This window comes from Anomalospiza imberbis, chromosome 3 (assembly GCF_031753505.1).
Source record: "Anomalospiza imberbis isolate Cuckoo-Finch-1a 21T00152 chromosome 3, ASM3175350v1, whole genome shotgun sequence".
NCBI classification, from domain to species: Eukaryota; Metazoa; Chordata; class Aves; order Passeriformes; family Viduidae; genus Anomalospiza; species Anomalospiza imberbis.
The window spans coordinates 33,045,675-33,066,032 of record NC_089683.1 but is presented as its reverse complement, the minus strand read 5'-3'; the positions used below and the strand labels follow the sequence as shown (position 1 = coordinate 33,066,032).

Below are 20,358 nucleotides of genomic sequence, written 5' to 3'. Positions count from 1 at the left end.
GTAGTGATCCTTCATGGGATGAGCTGGTTCCCAGCTGTCAAAAAACATAACTAGCAAAGCAGAGGGTGGCCACAGACACAAACTAAACCTCAGCCTGGTGTTGGTTCTTGCCCTTTCTGAGCAGTTCCCTGCCACAGGCTCAGCTATAGCATAAAAAAGAAAAATACTTGGCACCCTGGATACCTTGTAGGCTCCAAATTCAACTTTCTACTGCAAATTGCACAGGTAATTCTAGTCCTCAAGTGAATTCACATAGCAGCTGAGAGAGAGGCTTTCAGCACCAGAGGAGGATGCGTCTCTTCTCATAAGTACACTCTTGGCTCTCATCTTTCTGGAGGCTTGTCCCAAACGCAGTAGCACTTGACCTGCCTCAGCCTGAGAGAGGTTTTCTACAAAAGGTGTGGTCTCCTGATCTTCCTTTTCTGAAGGTCAGTTACTGTCAGTGCTACCCCTGGATGGCTTGTAGCCATTGATGCCAAAATTAGGAAATTGTTCCTCTTTTGCTATGTCTATAATGGGATCTGCTTGAATTTTAAGCTAGACTTACCTTTCCAAAACACAATTGGCTTGCTCCCTGAAAAGTCCAAATTCAGCAGTATTTTCTTTATTTAAATGGAGACTGTAGTTAATACAGCAATAGAGTTGCATCTTTCACATTTTTCTGAAGATTTTCTTTTTACTCCACCTTATGGTCTTTTATAACTTTCATGCAATGTTTAGATGACCAACACCTAGACCTCTGTTTCAGTGTAACAGCAGAGAAGCAGAAGGCACCTCTTCATCATAAAACACAGTCCTGCAGTCAGACAAAGGAAGATGGCATCTCATCCTTAGCTTAAGCTGAATCATTTCAGCCTTAAGACTGAATTGTCTGGGTTGCTTGTGCTTCCTTATAGAAAGCTATTCTCACAAATTTAATGACAAGAAAGCTCTGATTTTCAAAATTACTTAAATGGTACTCCTCTGTTTTCCCACTGACTCTAAGGTATTTCTGAAAAAAGCTACTCTTGCTTTGCTTTGTGATACTAAATAAGTCAGGTTCCTCCTATCTCCTCTGGAAACAGGCCTCTTTATCCCCTTTACTGTCCATATACCCTCCAAATTTGTATGAAGTCCTTTCCCTATGAGCTTCTCAGGCAGAGGTAAATTGGTGCAGGTGTCTCCTAGAATCATTATTAAATATTATTTTGAGTTGAATTTGATACATGAATGTGACCAGCTTCAAAACTAAGGGAGCTAAGACCCAGGCATGTGATCTGTGCTTCATCTCTTAATAATGAATAATTATTATGTATTATTGATTTATAAGTTACTGTAGTTTACAGTATTTTGCTCAAAACACTAATGAAAATGTGGCTGCAGTTATATTAAAATTCTGTGACAGTTACTCAAATATAATGAAATTTGTTATCCAATGTATTGCTGATAACTGATGGGACCTACGCAATCCCTGTAATTTTCAGCTTTGTGGGCTAACTGCCTTTCACACCTAGCAAACACGAAGACAAAGGACGGTTATGATGATGGACAATTTCCCACTGTTTCTGTTGAGGACAGGAATGTTATTATTTAAGCAAGTGGTGTTAATACAAAAGGCATAGAAGCTCTCGCTCCTACTCAGTGTGTCATGCCTTACACATTTAAAGACAGTGCTAATCATTTAATCCATCACTTTGCAACCAAGCCTCAGGATTAGCTCACCATCTAGTGTGACTCCTCAATTTCTTTTCCTTTCCCCATAAGCACAAATGTTCTTTTTCCAAATATTTAACTATTTGGCTTCACTGTAAATTAATTCTGTTTGCTTGTTTGTGCTCAGTTTATTGCATCTGCAAGAGAGAACACCAGTCCCTTTTTTTGCTGCTTAACAATCCTCTGGGTTTTGTTTTATGTACAAACTTTATCAATGGTATTATATATGCTCCCAGTTCACTGATACAAGTTAAATAATGGGAAGACACAGGGCAATGCACTAAAAATATGCTTCCTTAGTAAGGATTTGCCAGGAACGCTTATCTTTGAGATCAGTCAGTTGACTGGTATTATCATCTAGTACCTTAGTGATAATTTAGTAAAGATGTAATCTACAATAATCAAAATTTCCTATATATATATATATACACATGTATTTGATATATTGAATTGGCATTTAGACATTTATCAACCAAATCTGTGATATGACTAAAAGGATACTGAGTTGCTTTGGAAAAGGATTTTGTTTTCTTATTTTCTTAGTGGTATTGATTGTACACCTCTCCTGTAATTTGTTTAATAATGAAATCCCATAGATACCCTTCTGTTAAATTTGCTAGAATTGATATTAGGCTGACAGAAGAATGGTTAATTTGGTAATCCTTTCAATGCCTTTGACATACAAAAACACATGGAGAGCAGCCCTGTGGAGAAAGATTAAGTGATTCTCATTAATGAAAAACAGGACACAAGGCAACAGTGTGGACTTGCAACCCAGAAAGCCGAACACATCCTGGCTGCATCAAAAGAGGGATGGCCAGCAGGTCGAAGGAGGTGATTCTCCCCCTCCACTTTTGAGACCCTACCTGGAGTGCTGCATCCAGGTCTGAAGTCCTCAGCACAAGACAGACATGAACCTGTTAGAGCAGGTTCATAGAAGGGCCACAAACATGCTCAAAGGGCTGGAACTTCTGTGTAGACAGGCTGAGAGATCTGGGACTGTTTGGCCTTGAAAAGAGAAGGTTTCAGGGACACCTTATAGCAGCTTTCCAGTACCTAAAGGGGACTTATAAAAAAGACTGTGACTTTTTGCACAGACAGTTAGTGATAGGATAAGTGGGACAAGTTTTAAACTGAAAGAGAAGAGATTTAGATTAGATGTTAGAAAGAAATTCTTGACTGTGAGGGTGGTGAGGCACAGGAACAAGTTGCCCAGTGAAGCTGTGAATGCCCCATCTCTGGAAGTGTTCAAGGTCAGGTTGGACAGGACTTGGAGCAACCTAGTGGGAGGTGTCCCTGCCTGTGGCAAGGTGGTTGGAACCAGATGATCTTTGAGGTCCCTCCCAACCCAGACCATTATATGATCCTATGATACATTCTTGCGTGTAGCCATATTTTTTTTTCTTCTTGCTTGTCTTACTTCTAAAGGCAAAAAATATACCTCAATATACAGTTGCTGTTGGCATAAACCAGCATTTTTCCTATTGCCTTCTTTTCAGTTTGGGACAGGATGAGACTATCTAAGTGTTTTTCTAAATTCAGATGCAAAAACACGAATGAATCATCCAGAAAAGAAAGAGCAATTTGTATTTCTATACTAAGTCCATCTATTTCCAGGGAGCATCCTTTAGTGATGAAAGAATTAATTCCTTTTGCTTCTCGTCATCTTGTGGGTACAATCATTGCTGCTGTGCTTTTATACTGATGCTTCTCCACTGTGACACACTCTTCTTTCTTCATTAATTTCAGGTGACTGATGCTCTTGTCTCTGTTCCCAGCACCTTCTGTAGCTATTTACAGACTAGGAAGGTTGGTTTCCTCTCTTCTGACTTACTTTGGCTAGTCCTGGCAAGACCCCACATTTGTTTATCTGAGGAAGTGGTTGGGATCTCATTGCTTTTCTCATCAAACCGTAGTGAGGTTTCCCTTTCACATATAAATGTCTCATACACCTGAGAAGCTGAGAGCTAGAGTTGGGTAGAAGACAGTTTCCCCTTGCTGCAAAATTATTTCAGATTTCAAAAGCTGTCCTAACCTATTCTGGGACAAATATTTTTCCAGACAGGTTGAGAGAGCTGGAGGTAGTTTGGGGTACAACACATATATGCAGACTCTGCCACCCTCATCCAGGGCAGGAATTTGGTCTGTTCTCTGCAAGGCCCACAAGGCAGCTCTGAGGAGAAGGAGGTATAGGTTAAGAAACCTAAGTTTAGGAATCTGACTGTAGGTTGTAGAAGCATATCAGACATCTGAGCTTCTTCTGGTGGGTATCAATGGAGCCAGTTCAACTCCCTCTGAAGCAGGTGCCCTGTGCCAAGTCAGACAAACTGTGTTGATCCAGTGCTTGATTCAGTCACCTATACATGGGGCTTTGAAATGCTCTATGCTGCCTTGCCTGGCTTTGCAAGGAGCACATCTCTCCTACTTCCTATGTTAGGTCTATGAGCTCTGAGTAACCCTTGCATTAAGCAAACATCTCTATCCCATTGGGCAGGGACTTTGACCCAAATCCATCACCTCTACATCAAGTAAAGAACAGATTTTTTTCCTCTGGTTGGTAGATCTGTCATTTTTACAAAGTGGAACAGCCTGGATAGCTGAGGAGTGCCTGCATCCCAAAAGTTATTGAATATTGCCAGAGGAGCCATTGCCACAGTAATTAGTAGTAGAATATTTTGGGGAAAAAAATGTTTGATAGCAGACACATTCCAGAAAACAAACAAACAAACAAACAATAAAACACAGAAAATTCATTACCTGATGTTCCTAATCAACACACTTGGAGTACAGTTCATGCTCAGAGCAGTGCTGAGAGTCTGGTTTATCTGCCTGCCTGGACTGCTGCTCGGCCTTTGGGGGAATTGCTGGGCTGTGTCCCTTCCTGCCTCTGTCCCCTGCAGCTGGCCCTGCAGCAGGAAGCTCTCCTGAAGAGGAGTCCCTCCAGGCAGGCAGCACTTAACCTCCACAAGGAAAGAACATATACAGGCAGTGGAGGATGATGAGGTGAGTCTGCTGTGTCACACAGGTGTTCTATCAAGGAGATAAAAATGCTCCTTTTGAAAAACAAAGCTGAACTGCTCACCCTCTGTCCCTTACAGCTCCATGGCTGGCACCTTTGCAAAGACCATTTGAAGCCTCTTTCTGCTTTCTGTCTCTATTTTACTACTTAAGATGGAATTTTGGAGATAAATCTTATATTTCTAAAATCCCACCTTATGTATTATCATCCTTAGAAATGTTTGTGGGTTTTTTTCTGGCTTAATTACACTGTGAAATACACAAGACCACTTCTCACATCCTCTTACCAAGCATGATTTTTTTAATGGACATGGAGAAAATACAAACGCTTACTTGGATTGACAGGGTGTTCAAGTGATGTCAGATTTTCTCTGTCGTGATTCTTTATTAATTAAGCAGTATTTCTGTATGTAATTTCTCAAGTTCAACATGATTCTTCATCCCCTCTTGAAATTACTCTGCTTTTGAGGCTTCTGAGTTCAAAATGGCCTGGATGCTGCAGGTTAGGATACATCTTTTTAATTCTTCTTTTTTTTTCCCCTCTCCTTTCTTGTTGTCTGGGATGAAAAGCTTTGGATAAAAAAGTCTTGGAAGTTATCAACCCAAAAACACTGCTATTATATATTCACCTACCCCAGTGCAAGTCCTTTCTTGCACTGTTGCAAGAAATGCAATGCTGCTACTTGCAATGTTACTACTTGGCTTCAGTTCTGTTACCCAAAAGTACAATAGGACAGTTTTGGGTTTGTGGTTTTGAGTGGTGAATAAACTCATTGTCTTCCTACATCTATCCCCCAGCAAATCTGGAGTTTCCACTTTCAGAAATTCTTTTGAGATATCTTGACTAACAAAACTGCCTACTTTCTGATTTTGATAACAGGGAATATTTACAGAATGCCAAATCTCTTCCAAGGTCCTTCACTGAGGTTCTTCTTTAATACTTGGGCTTGGAAGGCAGCATCTCCTCCAGGTCACCCATTGTTCAGAGTAATAGATATCCTTTTAAAACTAGACATTTAGGAGCTATTGGTCAGTGTTTCTAACAGAAGTATGAGCATCTTTTCATGCACAGACACTGCTTGTTAAAATGACTCCTGGGAGGTATTCTCTTTTGGGTTGTGGGTGGCTGACAAGAAGGTACTATGGTTTTGGCAACTGTTTTCTGCATGCCATTTTTCCCCTCTCCTTTAAGAAGTATGCCATCTAGATCTAGCCTAGGGGCATATCCTCTGTACTGAAATTAGTCTAATTTTTCCAGCTGCTTTGTTCTTCGCTGACCCCATTCCATGTAGACTCTATCTTAAGAGCAGTAACCATCTGGACTGTCCCCTATTGGTGGAGCCAGTCCATAATGACAACGACAAAACAGCACCCCTGAAGGTCCACTGGGAAAAGGGAGAATGATATATTTGAGTCAGGCACAAATACCTGAAAGCTGATTCAGCAGCTGCAGGACACAAACAACTTTCTTTGTGGAATAAATACTTCCTTCTACAGAGAGAGAGAGAGAGATACTTTGCTTGTTCTCTCCCACCTTCCAGACCTATTCCTAACTGCCTCTCCATCTCTTTCTCAAGAACCTTAACGTAATTTCAGGCTGTCTTCTTCACCCACTTCTCTTTCTGGGATGCCCCAATGGAGCTCCACTTCTGCTTCTTTTCTCTCCTTGTGTAACTGCTGGCTGTTCCCTTATACAGCAAATATCTCTATGCAGGTGATAGAGGTGGTTTAACTTCTGTGCCTCTCTCCTCTTTTTAATCCTGTCCTGCTGGCAGCTCTTGAATAATTATCAGCTTTCAGAGTGACTAACACAGATCTCAGACAAGCCTTCTCCCAGGCTCCTTTCTTTGTGGGGGAAAATTGCACTGGTCATCCCATGCTGCTGGCATTAAAGGCCCTAGAACCAGGGATATGCTTTAAGTCACACCTCCCATCTTCAGGCTCTATGACTCTCATAAATATAGATGTTTACATGCCAAACGTCACATGTGAAAATACATTTTTTGTGGCTCTACTCTTCTAGGAGATGCAGTTTCACTGTCCACCAGCTGGTAGAGAAGTCACAAGCAGGTGCCAAATGTGACTGCTTTTTCTTCCTAAGGCCATTACAGACAACCAGATACCTCAGTGCTTTCTTACCACTTACAAACACTGTGCAAGGAACTGGCAGTGGCATGGACCAGGCAAGGCTGGGAGATGCTCATTGCTCTTCAGGGGCAGGGAGGCTCTGAGATCACAGGCAGAGGAGCACCTGGGGACTGACACTGCTGTGAGCTGTGCGTGATGGGAGTCCCTCAGCCAGCTGAATGGAAATGGCTGCTCCAACAGCACTGATTTCATACAGATGTTGCAAGGTCAGTTTGCACACTTATTGGAGAGCCCAGCTGACTGGTGAAAAGGCATTGCTCAAGTTTTGGAAAGGTGAAAATTCAAAGTCAAGTTCTAACAAGCCATGCCACCAATGATCTCTGACTTGTAACAATTAATGGCCTTTTTGTTCTGGCTTTCTGCATCATGCAATGAGATCATGATCCATGACTACACGCCTATGCAATAAAATAATACAAATAAATAAATAAATTAATAAATTAATAATAATAATAATAATAATAATAATAATAATAATAATAATAATGAGTTTAGTTTTATTATGTTTCTTGCACTGCTTAAAATCCCCTGTGAGCAATTACTGTCAGTGAGAATATTTAATGTCTTGATGCAATTTGAAAATGTAGTGCAAATGACAGTGTAATAAAACAAAGAACTTCATCAACTTCTAATTGAAATTAATGAGGACTGAACTTCTACTTTGAGTATAAGAGACTTTTTCCTCAACTTAAAAGCTGTTGGCTCCAGGAGTGGCATGACTCAGTTTGAATTATCTTCTTTTTCTACCTCAAAAAGATTTTACTGCAGAAAACTAGTCTTATTTCAGACAAAGAGTAAATTTCATATGGATTAAAAAGTCAGACTTTTCTCTCAATTCCTGCAGAAATGTTTTCCCTATGTATTAGCAGATCTGTAAGAAATCATAGCCATCTGTATTTTGTGAGACTAGGAGCTGAAAATACACTCCTTATCTAAGAGACTATTTTCTACCATACTATTTCAGAAATTTGTACATAGACCAAATCTTAGCAAAAAAGACTCTGTTATTTCAAGGTCATTTTGAACCTCTGTGGCAGAGGTACAAATATTAGTCACGTCATCAGGCAGAAGCACAGTGCACTGAGGCATGCCAGCATGTTTGTCAAAATGGCTGTGGAAGCCCTTTTCCCATCCCCTGGCAGCAGAAGGGAATAACAGAGATGACTTGAACTGGTCATTGCATTTTATTACCATGCAACAAGACAGGAAAATATAATTCTCCATGCTGACATTTGGCACTGGTACAATTTCACAGACCCCTAATAACTGCAGTGGAGCACAGTTCAAGCCACTCAGCCCCAGGTAACTGAAGTGTTCCTTGTCTTCCAAGTCTTCCAAGTTACATGTAATATTTACTTTTCTTATAACTTTTTTGCTATAAAACCTGCTAAACCAATAATTAATATTTTCTTTTTCTTTTTCTTTACTAGTTTGCACAGCTTTACAGAGCCTAAAGAATGTCTAAATTGCTGCAAGCTTTAGCACAGCCATTTAGGTCATTCCACATTGCTATACTGCAGCTGTTTGCATTACGTCTTGTGGGTCACTTGTGAAGGGAAGAGTTGTTGTGATGTACTGTGCTTGCCAACAGCAGGCACAAATCAGGAGAATTGTACTTGGAGGCATATCATTAAATTTCAACAAACAGGTTTACTGGAGAAATCATTCTTCCTGTGAGATCACTAAAGCTGCCATTGTCCATAAACTATTTAGAAGACCCGAGTAAAGGGCTACTTAAAGTCTTCAGCTGATAAGGCTTAATGCTGTTTTTTCCCATTCCTTTGTTTATGATTCTCCTACTTGCCAGTGGTTTCTTATCAGTGCCTGAATAATTTGTGTTCACAGGCACCTACTTTCAGGATTGTTGGAAAGACAGGATATTTAAATACTACCTCCATCTAGTACCTACAGAGAGACCTAAAGGTCTGTAAGTTTTTTGATGCCACAACATAAATGGATGGTTAGCTTGTGATAAAAGCATGCCTCACAAGCCTCTAAGAAGGTGAGTTCAGGCAGCAGTTTTTACCTCAGATACTGTTGGTTTATTTCTTTTCATAGCAGCTACATACACTGCTTCTAAAAATATTTTTTTTTTCATATACCATCAGCCTGCACTCTGGGTCTAACTCAAAGACTGTGAAGAAAATTGAGATTATTCTAAGCAAAGATTTAAAAAATCTCTATAAATAGGATAGAAGTTGTGATATTTTGTTATATTTTACTTTAACCAAATGTGGAGATATAAAAACTAAAACTTCTGTTTTCTGAAAATGTGATTAGTCTGCACCTTCCAGAGACAAAGGAAGCAGTGCCCAGAATCCACAAACTCTTCTCCAAAATGGTTACCCTTTTGGAACAAGAAACAGCTTGTCAAAATCCCATCTTTCATAGTGGAATTTGCTACTTCTTAATGGAGAAGGATGCTTCCTGCAGCAGTATTATATACTTACAAGGCATGAATCAATTAGCATTTTAATCATGGGGGACCCATACCATCAATTGGCGAGAGTGCTTTTAATTTACCTGAACTCAGTCATTGGGTTGATCCCAGCAGATTTGCCTCTACGGCAACACCTGCTTTAATCACGATATCTCTTGAGTATTCAGCCTCCACAAAAGTAAATAAATTCTCCTGAAACTGTGCTAAATTCCTTACCAATGAATCTCCTTTCACTATATGAAATCCTAAATAAAAAAAGACAGGTTTATTTTAAGCTTTTAGCAGACTGTTGTAGTTAATCGTGTATATCAGGCAAGAGGCTTGGTTGCTAAGAAAATCTTTGGCATGTTTCCATGGGATTTGTGTGTTATTGACAGAAAAAGAACCAAATGATAGGAAATGCATCTGCTAATTTGAATAGTGAAAAAAAAAAAAAAAAAAGAATAGAACCATTTTCTGCCCAACTTTTGAGTTAATGAAAGCTCAGGCCAAAAATAACATACTTCCTATCAATTTGCAGAGAAGATTTTTGGCTTCAAAGACTTGATTAAGATTACCAAAAAAAAAAAAAATTCTATGTGGATAGAACATATAGATCTCTGGTTGTCAGTGGTCAGTGGTTGCCCTTACACTGCTGCACAGAGGTTCCTAGGATGAGCTCAAAGCTAGAATACGTTCTGGAGGTGATCTGCAGAAGCACCTGGTGTGTTTGTTACTTCCAGAAGAAATATCAGTTGTATTTACATTGAATGTTCTCCCATGTGCAGTTGTCTGCCATGTGATTAGGCAGACCTTTCTCCATAGTTTTCCAGCTGTCTCAATTATCATTGCCCAGAAGAGAGGGAGAAAAACAGCCAGAGATGGGGAAGACAGAGTGGGGCCTGCTTTAAAAGGCCCTGATATTGCTTGCCTTAGGAAAGGACACAGCAGTAGGCATCCAGGGCTTTAGTTGAGCAAAGCCTGCCTAGAGGAACAGATGCCTAGTACTGGGTCGTAGCCTGGGGCTCAAAATGCTGCCAGAGAAGTTTTGCCAGGTACTGGAGCAGCCAGTTGCAGAGAAAGCCAGCAAACCCCAGTGTGGAGATGGAGCCCTGCACAGGCCAAGTTTTAAAGACTGGCTGACCATGAAAAACATACTTATTCCTCTTTGAAACTTTTTCTTTTTTTGTGTTTAAATATCAGCCAGAGTCATCTGGAAGTCAAGAATCAAGCAATGGGGTTAGATCTTATTGATATTCTCAGAGACCATCATTTTAGGTGCCCTGTATTTAGACCCTTGGCTATGCTCCATAATCAGTGCATGACCCCATAATTTAGGATTTTGGAAAAGGAATGAGTCCCTCAGGTCTGCAAGCCAAAGAAAAGAGTGGATGTATTGTGGGAGGATATACTGTTTAGCAGGATAACATAGCTTAACAAAGTAGTGTGGTAGCCAAGGAGACTACTTTGAGAACAAAGTTCCTGGCATGCTGAGAACATTGATCTACAGTGTAAAGTTCATAAAATCTTGTGGAAAGTTAGTTATTCTGTGGGATGACAATTTTATTTTAACTTCTTGAATTCCTGTCGTTTTTAGGCATCTTTTTTTTATTCCTGGACAAGGAAAATCAATGGTACAGCTGAAGCCTATAGCCACATAAGGCATGTGTGGGGCTCTGTAGTTGCTGCCTACAGTGTTCTTTTACCTTGTGAAAGAAAACTGGATTTTTTGTTCTCTCTCATTTAAAATAATTATTGCTTATTTCAATTTAAACATGGCAGAATTTTAAAGGCCAAGGAACAGGGTTTCTGCCTCTGGTTACCATTGAGCTAATTGAGCAGCAAAGCAGTACTGGACAATGAGGGAATCCTATGGAGGCAAGAAAATTGAGAATATAAGACTCCTGTTACAATTCAGTAATAGTACTGGAGAGAATGATTAATTTGTTGTGGAAGATAGGAAGTTTCTACTTTCTTTCTGCTTCTCTTTTTTTATCCATTCTGTGATTTGGGCAAATCCTTCCAACTTCTTGGTCCCTCAGTTTTCCCTTTCTGCAAAACAACGAATCAAACTACTTTGCTAGAATTTTGGAGGAATGGATGTAGTGCTTTATAAATATGTAACAAATTCTATTTTTGCTAGGAGGCAAAATGGACTACTATATATATAAATTTAATGTTTGCCACTGGCTTTGGAATTTTTTCAAGACATGCCAGCAAGAGAACATACTTAGAAACTAGTCTGACATATCTCATTGAGTGTCAAAGGTTTGCATCAAATATTTGATTCGAGCTTCTCTATGAGTCTCTTTTTAAAACAGCTCAGAGACAAGGCACATTTGCTTAGCCTGCATATCCCTAGAAAGAAATGAGATATACATTTTTAAACCATCTTCATTTACTTATGAGAAGAATATCTATCTGCAATACTTCATGCATAAAATGCTTCATGCTCGCATAACATATGCACAGAGCATATGTTTTAATTTTAGTTCAGTACAATATTTCAAATTTAAACAAATTAGCCCAAGGCATAAAATACTACCAACCATTTTTCTGTTTTTAATACAAGCCAGATTGTAGAGAAGCATTACTAATGAAAACAGCAATCATAAATCTGAGCATATTTTACTTACCCCATATTAATAAAAATATACCTCTTTTTTAAATTTAGATTTTCATATAGTGAAGGAAAATTAATTGGTAATGACCTTATCTTGATATTTCTTCACAGATTTTTGTCATCACTGTTTTAAGGAATTTTGAGTTGATGGTACCATTAAAACACTGTTATTCAGGGCTATCTGCCTTCAACTTGTTCAGTTTTCATGCTCGGTAACAAGGGAACATGGACACCACGATCTCTGAACTACTTCTAAGATAACTGCTAATGATAACAAGGAAAAGCAAGTCAGACAGCTTAAATTTACTGTTCAGGAGTCCACATTTTTAATCCTGAGAAATGGTATCTATTATGTATATTGAACATGTACTCCAGTAAATTCTCCTTCTCCCACAGAAGGCTTAGCTTAACAAATGGGATGCTAAATTTTCCAGTTACAAATATTATATGGCAACACCATAGGTAGTTGCATTTCTAGTTATATAAAATTTTATGGTGAAGCCTCTTTAACTTCATTCAGAAGTCAGAAGTACCCTCTTGAGAATCCTCTCACTGAAGGGAAATTCAATAGTTAATATTATTGCATGTTATTGAATACTCAGCTATTGCAAAGAATTGTGTTAAGTCATTTGAATAGAGATAATAAATAGACTGCCTTTTCTCTCCTGTGCAGCAAATGGAGCATTGTTACAAAAAAAGATTAAAGACCAGGTTTAAAGTCCATATAAAGCAATATATTTAAGTATCTTACCCACATTTATTTGGGTATTCCTCCTTCTGTGCACAAGAACTCTTTCATCAGACAAGGCTTCCTACAGGATCCTTGTTTGTGGAATCTATCTATCTGACTTGCTCGTATGAGCCCTCATATGAGCCCCATTGGTACTAAGTGTAGTCATCTGGGATGGCTTGAGCAGAATTCATATAGGTCTTTGACACCTTCTCAGGAATGACTTATAAGCAGCTCAGCTGGGAGGCTGAGGAGGAAGGAGATCTCTGGTGCAAAGAGGCAGAGAAAAGGAGAGAAACGGAGGTGTGTCTGTATGGAGAGGGCACTCAAGGCAAATGAGGGTAGGAGAAGAGCAGTGAAAACTCTCCCATTGGCTCAGTTAGAACTGAAGGAAGATGTGCCCATGTCAGGGTGGGTCAGAAAGGGATCCAAAGGATGGACTTGGTGGAACTTGCTTTCAGGCACTCAGTTAAAGTTGTCCCACTCAGTGCAGCACCAGCAGCATTAGCACACAGGGGACCATGGGTACAACATGTGCAGCTGTGATCCCACCCTGACTCTGGTTTCCATGCCACACACACAGATGCACACACCCACAGATAACCCTCTGCAGGGAGACTCCTACACCCCTTGCATTCACAACTCTCCCTGTTTCTCACCCAGAAAGGAGAAGTCTGAGGGACTCACTTTTTACTCTTTTTTGTCTTAGAGTGAGAAACCTAAGTAAAGTCTGGCTCCATATCTCTCTCCAGCTTGAGATAATTTAAAGTCCAGTCATTCCTCTGAGGAATGTCCAGCCCTGTATGGATAAAGAAATATTTTAACTTGATGTGCCATTTTCTGGAAATCCTCTATTTTTTTTTTAAGAGCAGCACCTAAGTACCACCCTGAAGGGTTTATGTTTCAACAGTGAGTACAGTGGGGTTCTGTAGGGAGCCCAGTCTTGTCAGCATGAATTCCATGTGTGCTGACAATGCCTGACAGACACACCCCCTCCCCCCCCTTGGGGACAAACTGCCTCTTTCCTGGACGGTCCTGTAGTTGAGCAGACACCAGACTACTCAGCCTTGTTTGAAGTAGGGCTGCCCTAAAACAGGAGTGTGGTTTAGGTGTATAAGGAATGGAAAAGCACTCCCAGGATTAGACAGAACAGATTCAGATTCTAATTTCTGTATGAATCTTGTTTTAATTTCCCTTTTCTTCTTTATCTCTCTGAGATCTGGTCCTAAAACTCTTGCTTGGCATCATATAAAGATGCTGCAATGGAGCAAGAAGTGGAATTCTATGTCCAGCTCTCAGATTAATTGAATACCTAATTTGTGTTTCAGCACAGCCACAAGTATTCATTTATTTATTGAAAGATGCATCAGTGCAACAAAATAAACTTTTCACATGAGCTCCCACAGACCTATTCTTGATTTATGGCATTATACTAGAAGCTCAGTCAAGCTAATTTTGTTCACCACATATCAAGGGAACAAATTTTAAGTGCTCTGTTGAAGCGCTTTTCTAGTTTGAATTTTATGTGAAAAACAACAGCATCTACTTTGACTTATTCCAGTGCAGATGAGAAGAAACTCTGCTGCAACTATGGTACATGAAAAGCTGCCTGTTTCAAAGAGTAATTTCTTAACATGTCACTTTCTCATCTCTCTTTGTTTCTTGGTTATAATTAATCTTTAAAAGAAGAATAGTTCAAAATTTAAATAAACTATAAAATCTATAAAAATATAAAAAGAAGTATCTGAACCCAGGCCTTTGACAATTACATTTATTACTGCACAGTGACTGAAAAAGATTCTGCATTAGATACAGAAGGACAATTGACGTCAAACAGGCACTTGACATAAAGTGCAACAATACGTATTAGAGAGGAAAGGCATTTGTGGGGCATTTGATTAACATACTTTTAATTGGACTTTCCTGCCTCATTGGTTTTATTCTTTCAATTTAGTTCAAGCTGCTCAAATACGTAAATAGGCAAAGCACCTACTATAATTAACACAATACACTGTTTGCAAGTTACCTTATTTCTCAGATTGTGTATACACAAATAGGATATTGTGCAAATATTGTGAACTCCTACAGAAATATAGACAGGAAGGGAAAGTCCATTATTGACCAGAAAAAAAACTGAACAACGAAAGAAAAATAACACAAACACCCTCCTCTTCGAAAGCTATTTGGATCAGTTGATCTTTGTGATTTGTTTTCAACAGCAATTTTAACTTTAGTTCTATATTTCAGTGAAAATGCATAGGATGTTCTGTCAATTCCATTCAAGCTTGAATTTGAGTGTACTAAGTTTTGTTCCCCATGTCATGCTCTGTAATCATACTAAAGAATGTGTGAGACCATACTTGTATAACCAAATTCAAGAAACTACACTGAAAAGCAAGCATATACTGCATAAAGGATGTCTAGAGCATAGAAACCCAACAGAAAATGCTAAGTTCTATTGCTATTTATAATGCTGAAAATATTCCAGGATTTTTAAGATCACATTTTAGCTGCTATTAATCTAGGATGTAATTAAAAAAAGAATATTTAAATTGCACAATTGCCAATAAAACCCATTAAACATTTAACAACTGAAAATCATATAGGTAATTTGGATTTGATACTTGCATTCTCAGAAAATGTGAATGGCATCTGGGCAATAAAGCACATGGACAGAAATTCCACAGCCAGGATACAAGAGGAGTGAACAATTTGTTGTGTGAATATTTGGAAGAACAGACTGAAAACTGCACATCTTCCATGTTTGTTTGAGAGGTCATCTAGTTTCACAGGATTTAAAAATTAGATTAATATAATATTTAATATATTTTTAGAGGTTTTACACTTTAAATACTTTTCAGTTGCCATTTTAAAAATCCCAGAGTTCTCCTTCCTCAACACTATTTAATTTTCATTTTAGGCTATGATTTACCTTGGGAGCACCACCTACTGTTAAACACCTACATGTAGAGTGTGCAGGGGGACCACCTACAAAACTGGTGGTTCTGGTCAAATACACCTTAGAAAAACACAGTGTTTCATTTAAAATAAATATAGACAATGAAAGACACAAGTTCCAAAAGTTACCTGTATATTATATGAGCCAATAGAGAAAGATATGATTCTTTTCCTCACACAGATTAAGTAAACATTGCTCAGGAGAAATCAAATATTGGATTTGTTTTATATGTACTACTCTCCCTTCTTCACTAAACTTTGCCACATAAAAGCATAAAATTCTTATTTGCTTTTTCTTTATAATGTTTTTTACCATTTCACCCACAAATTCAATCAAATAGGCTTGACTAATTATTAAAATTAATATAGTTTCCCTCAATAAGTACTCAAAAATTATTTTACAAACATTATTGGAGTCCTCACATGTTCTTTACCTACAGTTATGAAAAGCTAACAGTGTGTAAGATGTTACAATTTTCTCATTGGCAAGGAGGATTTTTGAACTTATACTCAGTTTGTGGTGCACCTAGGTATTTCTGGGGGATACCTAGGTGTGTTGCAGACTGACAGGGCACTGGCTGCTCATTATTGCCCTGAAACAAAAGGTTCTGTAATGTACACACTTAGCTAAAGAATTCATTTTATGGGGGAAGGAATTTAAATTGAATCTCCCTATCTGTGTTGCAATCTTTTGTGCTGAGCAAAACAGTAGCAAAGCAAAGTAAATGTCCATTAGGAGGTAATAGCTGGAGTATGCTCCACTACTGCTGTTTCTGCACTGATTATGCAAAACAGCTGTCAGTCAGGAAATTCCTTTGGGAAAACAGCACTTCCTTCTTTCCAAATTAATTATATTAAATGAGGTGAATTACATTAGGGAATGGGAGCATGCAGGAATGGCTGTAGGAAGTTTGCTTCCATGCTATCAGAAAGTTTCAAACCGCTGTTTTCATGGAAGTGCACAATGTAACTGAATGGTCCATATTAGTTTCTTCTCCAGATGGGATAAATATAGAACAGACTTGGAGTTTTTATTTTAAATGCATGCACTGTTGCTTTATTTTGAAGAGAAAAATCCTCACCTGCTTCCTTCTCATAAGCTATGTAATGATATATATTTCTGAATAATTGCCTGTAATATGTTTCCAACACACATATCAGAATTAACGTTCCTCTTATTTGTATTTAACACTTCTTCAGACTCACAGTCTTTCAACAGAATTGCTTCCATACCTCTAAGAAATATGGTTCTCAATGCCAAGCATCCTTTTAACTGAGGACAACAAGAAATTGATACAACTGTTGACAAAATATTTTAAAATCTAAATGCTGATGAATGGCTCTCTTATCTCTACATCTAGCTACCTTAATGGGAAAAAAATTAGCTTCCTTTAATATTCTCTGTCCTCTTTAGTTCCACATCTTGTGTCCAAGACACAAGGAAGACATAATAGGCTAGTTTTACTTGTGTCTACAAAATTTTCCAAACAGATTATCAAAGCCTTCTCAAAACCACATTGTTCTGATTGCTTGGATGTGGGGTTTTTTTCAATGTACACATTTTTTTTTTAATTCAGACTGCCATAGCTATTTTCTATTACCGATAATAATTTTTATCACTAAACCTTCTAATTAATTTACTTGCTGCTTCACTTTGTGGTACAAGTAGTTCAATAACTACTGAATAATAATAGCTGAATAACTCTGATTGTATATATATTTTTTTAATTAGCCATTATTTTCTGATCCCTGAATGGCAAGACATTGGATCTAAAGATGTAATTGAAATGTGTGTCACTGTAGTTATTTAACAATATCATTATAATGCAGTCTCTGCATGTGGGTTGAATTAAATCAGTCAAGTTTGAGGCCAAAATGAGTAGAATTTCACAATGTTTATCACTGTAGGTTAAGCTTCATCATTCTCCCAGTCAGTCATTCCAAACTATGGATTTCCTAAAGTTATGGCCTTAATCTAATATCTTAAGTTTTTCTTCTGAAGTTAATGGATATTTCAGAGCAAAAAATGGAATTAAATATTTTAAATATACTTTCAATACATTTAGAACTTTCTGAAATCAGATTCTTCCTGCTAAAAGAGTTTTTTAGAGTGTTCTAACATTGACACTTTTCTTGACAACCCTGAGCAAGCTCTGTAAATATTCCTTGTTAGAGATCTCCAGTTTTTCCACATATAGGTCCCACCCTGCAAACACAAGCAAGTATTACTACTGTGTTCAGTGTCATTATCCAATCTTCATAAAATTCAGAAATAGTGGAAGGAGTGGATGAAAATTCACCTTCACTGAAGATAATGGATTGGCATCAGCAAGACAGGATTTAACTCAAAATGCAAGAAATAGAGGGTTTTCACTTTTTCACTATATGGTTTATGCACCTGCACTATCCTTGAGGAAAAGCAACACTTAGAGCTAATTTAAGTAATCAGAAATATTTAAAGAAAATTACTGTTTCAACTAGTAAATTGTAATAACTATACACAGCTGTTAAAATTGCTTATGCTGCACCACCACCAAACTCACAAAGCATCTGTGATGAGAGATCAATAATTTCCTGGTATTTATCAAGACATAGCCAATTAGAACAAAAAATAGGATCACACACATTTTCATGTTGTATCATCAATTCATCTTTTACAATGTGTAGCTTTGATTGTAACCAACATTTGTTTTGCTGAATTATGTCTAAATGCTCTCTCGGCTTCTCAGTTCAAAATTCCTTTAATGTATTTCTTCTAAAAATGTTCTAGTTTACCTTTTTCTACTGCTAAACTCACTCAAGCCCTTGAAAATAATTTGCAGCATATTAGCTTCTGTAATACTTTATATTTGTCCTTCATTTTATATGGTGAGTGCTTGTGGTTCAAAGTGTATTAATTTCAATACTGTAAGTTATTTTGGTCTGAAGGGACCAAAAGCTCCAGGGAACACAGACAACCACTTCAAACCATTTTAATGAGTGTTGTCATTTTATCTTGACTAGAAAGAAATCTTAATCAACTTCAGTACCAGATAGTCCAGTCACCATTCACACTCAAAAGGATTTGTGTTCTCCAAGTGTATCTAAAATTCTGGCTATCAACAGGGCTTAATATTGTTCAGTTTTAGCTCTCTAATAGAAGGAAGAGGCTTAGTCTGTGATAGTTCCCAGATTTCATCTTCCCTCAGTGAAGAGAGATGGGCTCCTCCAGAACCTGTTTGATCCTCTCTGTCTCGGAAACTCATTCTGTGTCCGTGCAGAAAGAGTCCAGCACTGCTGAGGCTGCTAAGGTTAAAAGAGATTCACTCCACAAAGAGCAAGCAGATGAGGCACATTATAGAAACACTATTTCTACAGCAGTAAAATCAAGAAATCAAAGGAGACTACGCAGTGCAGCAATTTTATTTGAACTTTCTCACTAGTTTGCACCACCTGTTACAACAGTCAGGCTTTGCAGTTACACCTTTGCAACAAACTTCTATTCACAACCACTGCCCAAAACGACAGATTCCTCCATTCTCAAGCATTACCTACATTTCTTTTGTCCCACAGATGTACAGTTTCCCTCAGACTGTCCTGAAGTGCATGTTCAGCACACTTAAGGACCAATCAATGCTGCTGTCTCATTCTCTGTTACTTATTGCTTTCACACCCTCTTGTGTTGTCTTCAAATAGTATTAACATCAGAATTTTGTTGCAAGTCTGGGCCCCTCAGCTGAGCCCTGTGGGACAAGTTAGAACCACCAGGCCATTGGAGATTCCAAATTTATGACTATTATTTGGAGACACTGTCAGTGAAACAGTTTATCCTTCTTTTACTCCATATCAAATACATATCAGTTCACTTTGTATGTGTGTAGATTTTTGTTGTGGTATACCAGGTCATGCATTTTTTACTTACTCTATTATCTTTACAGATTAAACATGAAATGTCACTTAAAAAAATCAACACAACAGGATAAAATCTATTTTCAGTAAAGTCCTGTTATCTGGTATTAATTATATTCCCTGGTTTTAATTCCTAATGAATCAAGTCCCATATCAGTCATTCCATTAATTCATCCAGGATTGATATCAGGATGTCAGAACTATAATTAGCAGGGTCATTCTGTTTGGCTTTGGTGTAAAAACTGGTCACACTCTTCTCAAGTTGTCATAACTAGATTATGGTTCACTCTTTTCAATTGAAAAAAAAAATCATTAGCTACGTGATTATTGCTGTAAATCAGAATTTCTTCAAAGTAATCTTCCAAAGCAGAGCTGTATAGTATTAAAGTATCACATTGCCTCACAATTTTCTTGTGTCCAAGGGAAGTATTCAAGAAGGATGTTCTCCATACTCATATTGACAAGGACTTGGCTCTAGCTTCCCATCACAGCCTTTCTAAATATAATCACTTGTGGCTGTTTGTGAAGCTGTTAGGGCAACCTCATCAAGCACAGAGACTTGTCTCCTCAGCCTAATGAGAGAAGGGACAACCTCCACAGGCACACAACCTCCAAACTGCAATCCAGCTTCTGTGCTGCCCCAGCTATCCTTGGCTGCCAAGTAGAAGTTGTCTCAGACTTGTGGTCTTGAATGGACAATGCTGACAATATCATAGAATCATTGAACCATTTAGGTTGGAAAGACCTCTGAGGTCATCAAGGCCAACTGCTAACCCAGCACTGCCAAGTCCAACCCTAAACCATGTCTCTAAGTTTCTTTTAAGTACCTCCAGAGACAGAGGTAATCTGCATAATCCACACTCATTGTATCATAGGGTACAT

General features: G+C 38.3%; 1 long non-coding RNA gene across 3 annotated transcripts in view; it reads left to right on the top strand.

Moving 5' to 3' along the window:
* LOC137470478 (uncharacterized) overlaps positions 1–20,358 on the top strand; it is a 39,814-nt gene that overhangs the window by 8,398 nt on the left and 11,058 nt on the right. Inside the window, exons 3-5 of one of the 3 annotated variants that reach the window (XR_010997084.1) lie at positions 4,593–4,695; positions 8,114–8,160; positions 8,289–9,747. The exons of 1 other annotated variant lie outside the window; for it this stretch is intronic. This is a non-coding gene — a long non-coding RNA (uncharacterized lncRNA). Of the gene's footprint in view, positions 1–4,592; positions 4,696–6,733; positions 7,276–8,113; positions 8,161–8,288; positions 9,748–20,358 lie in introns of those variants that run through there. One more of the 3 variants, XR_010997086.1, reaches the window with a different exon arrangement.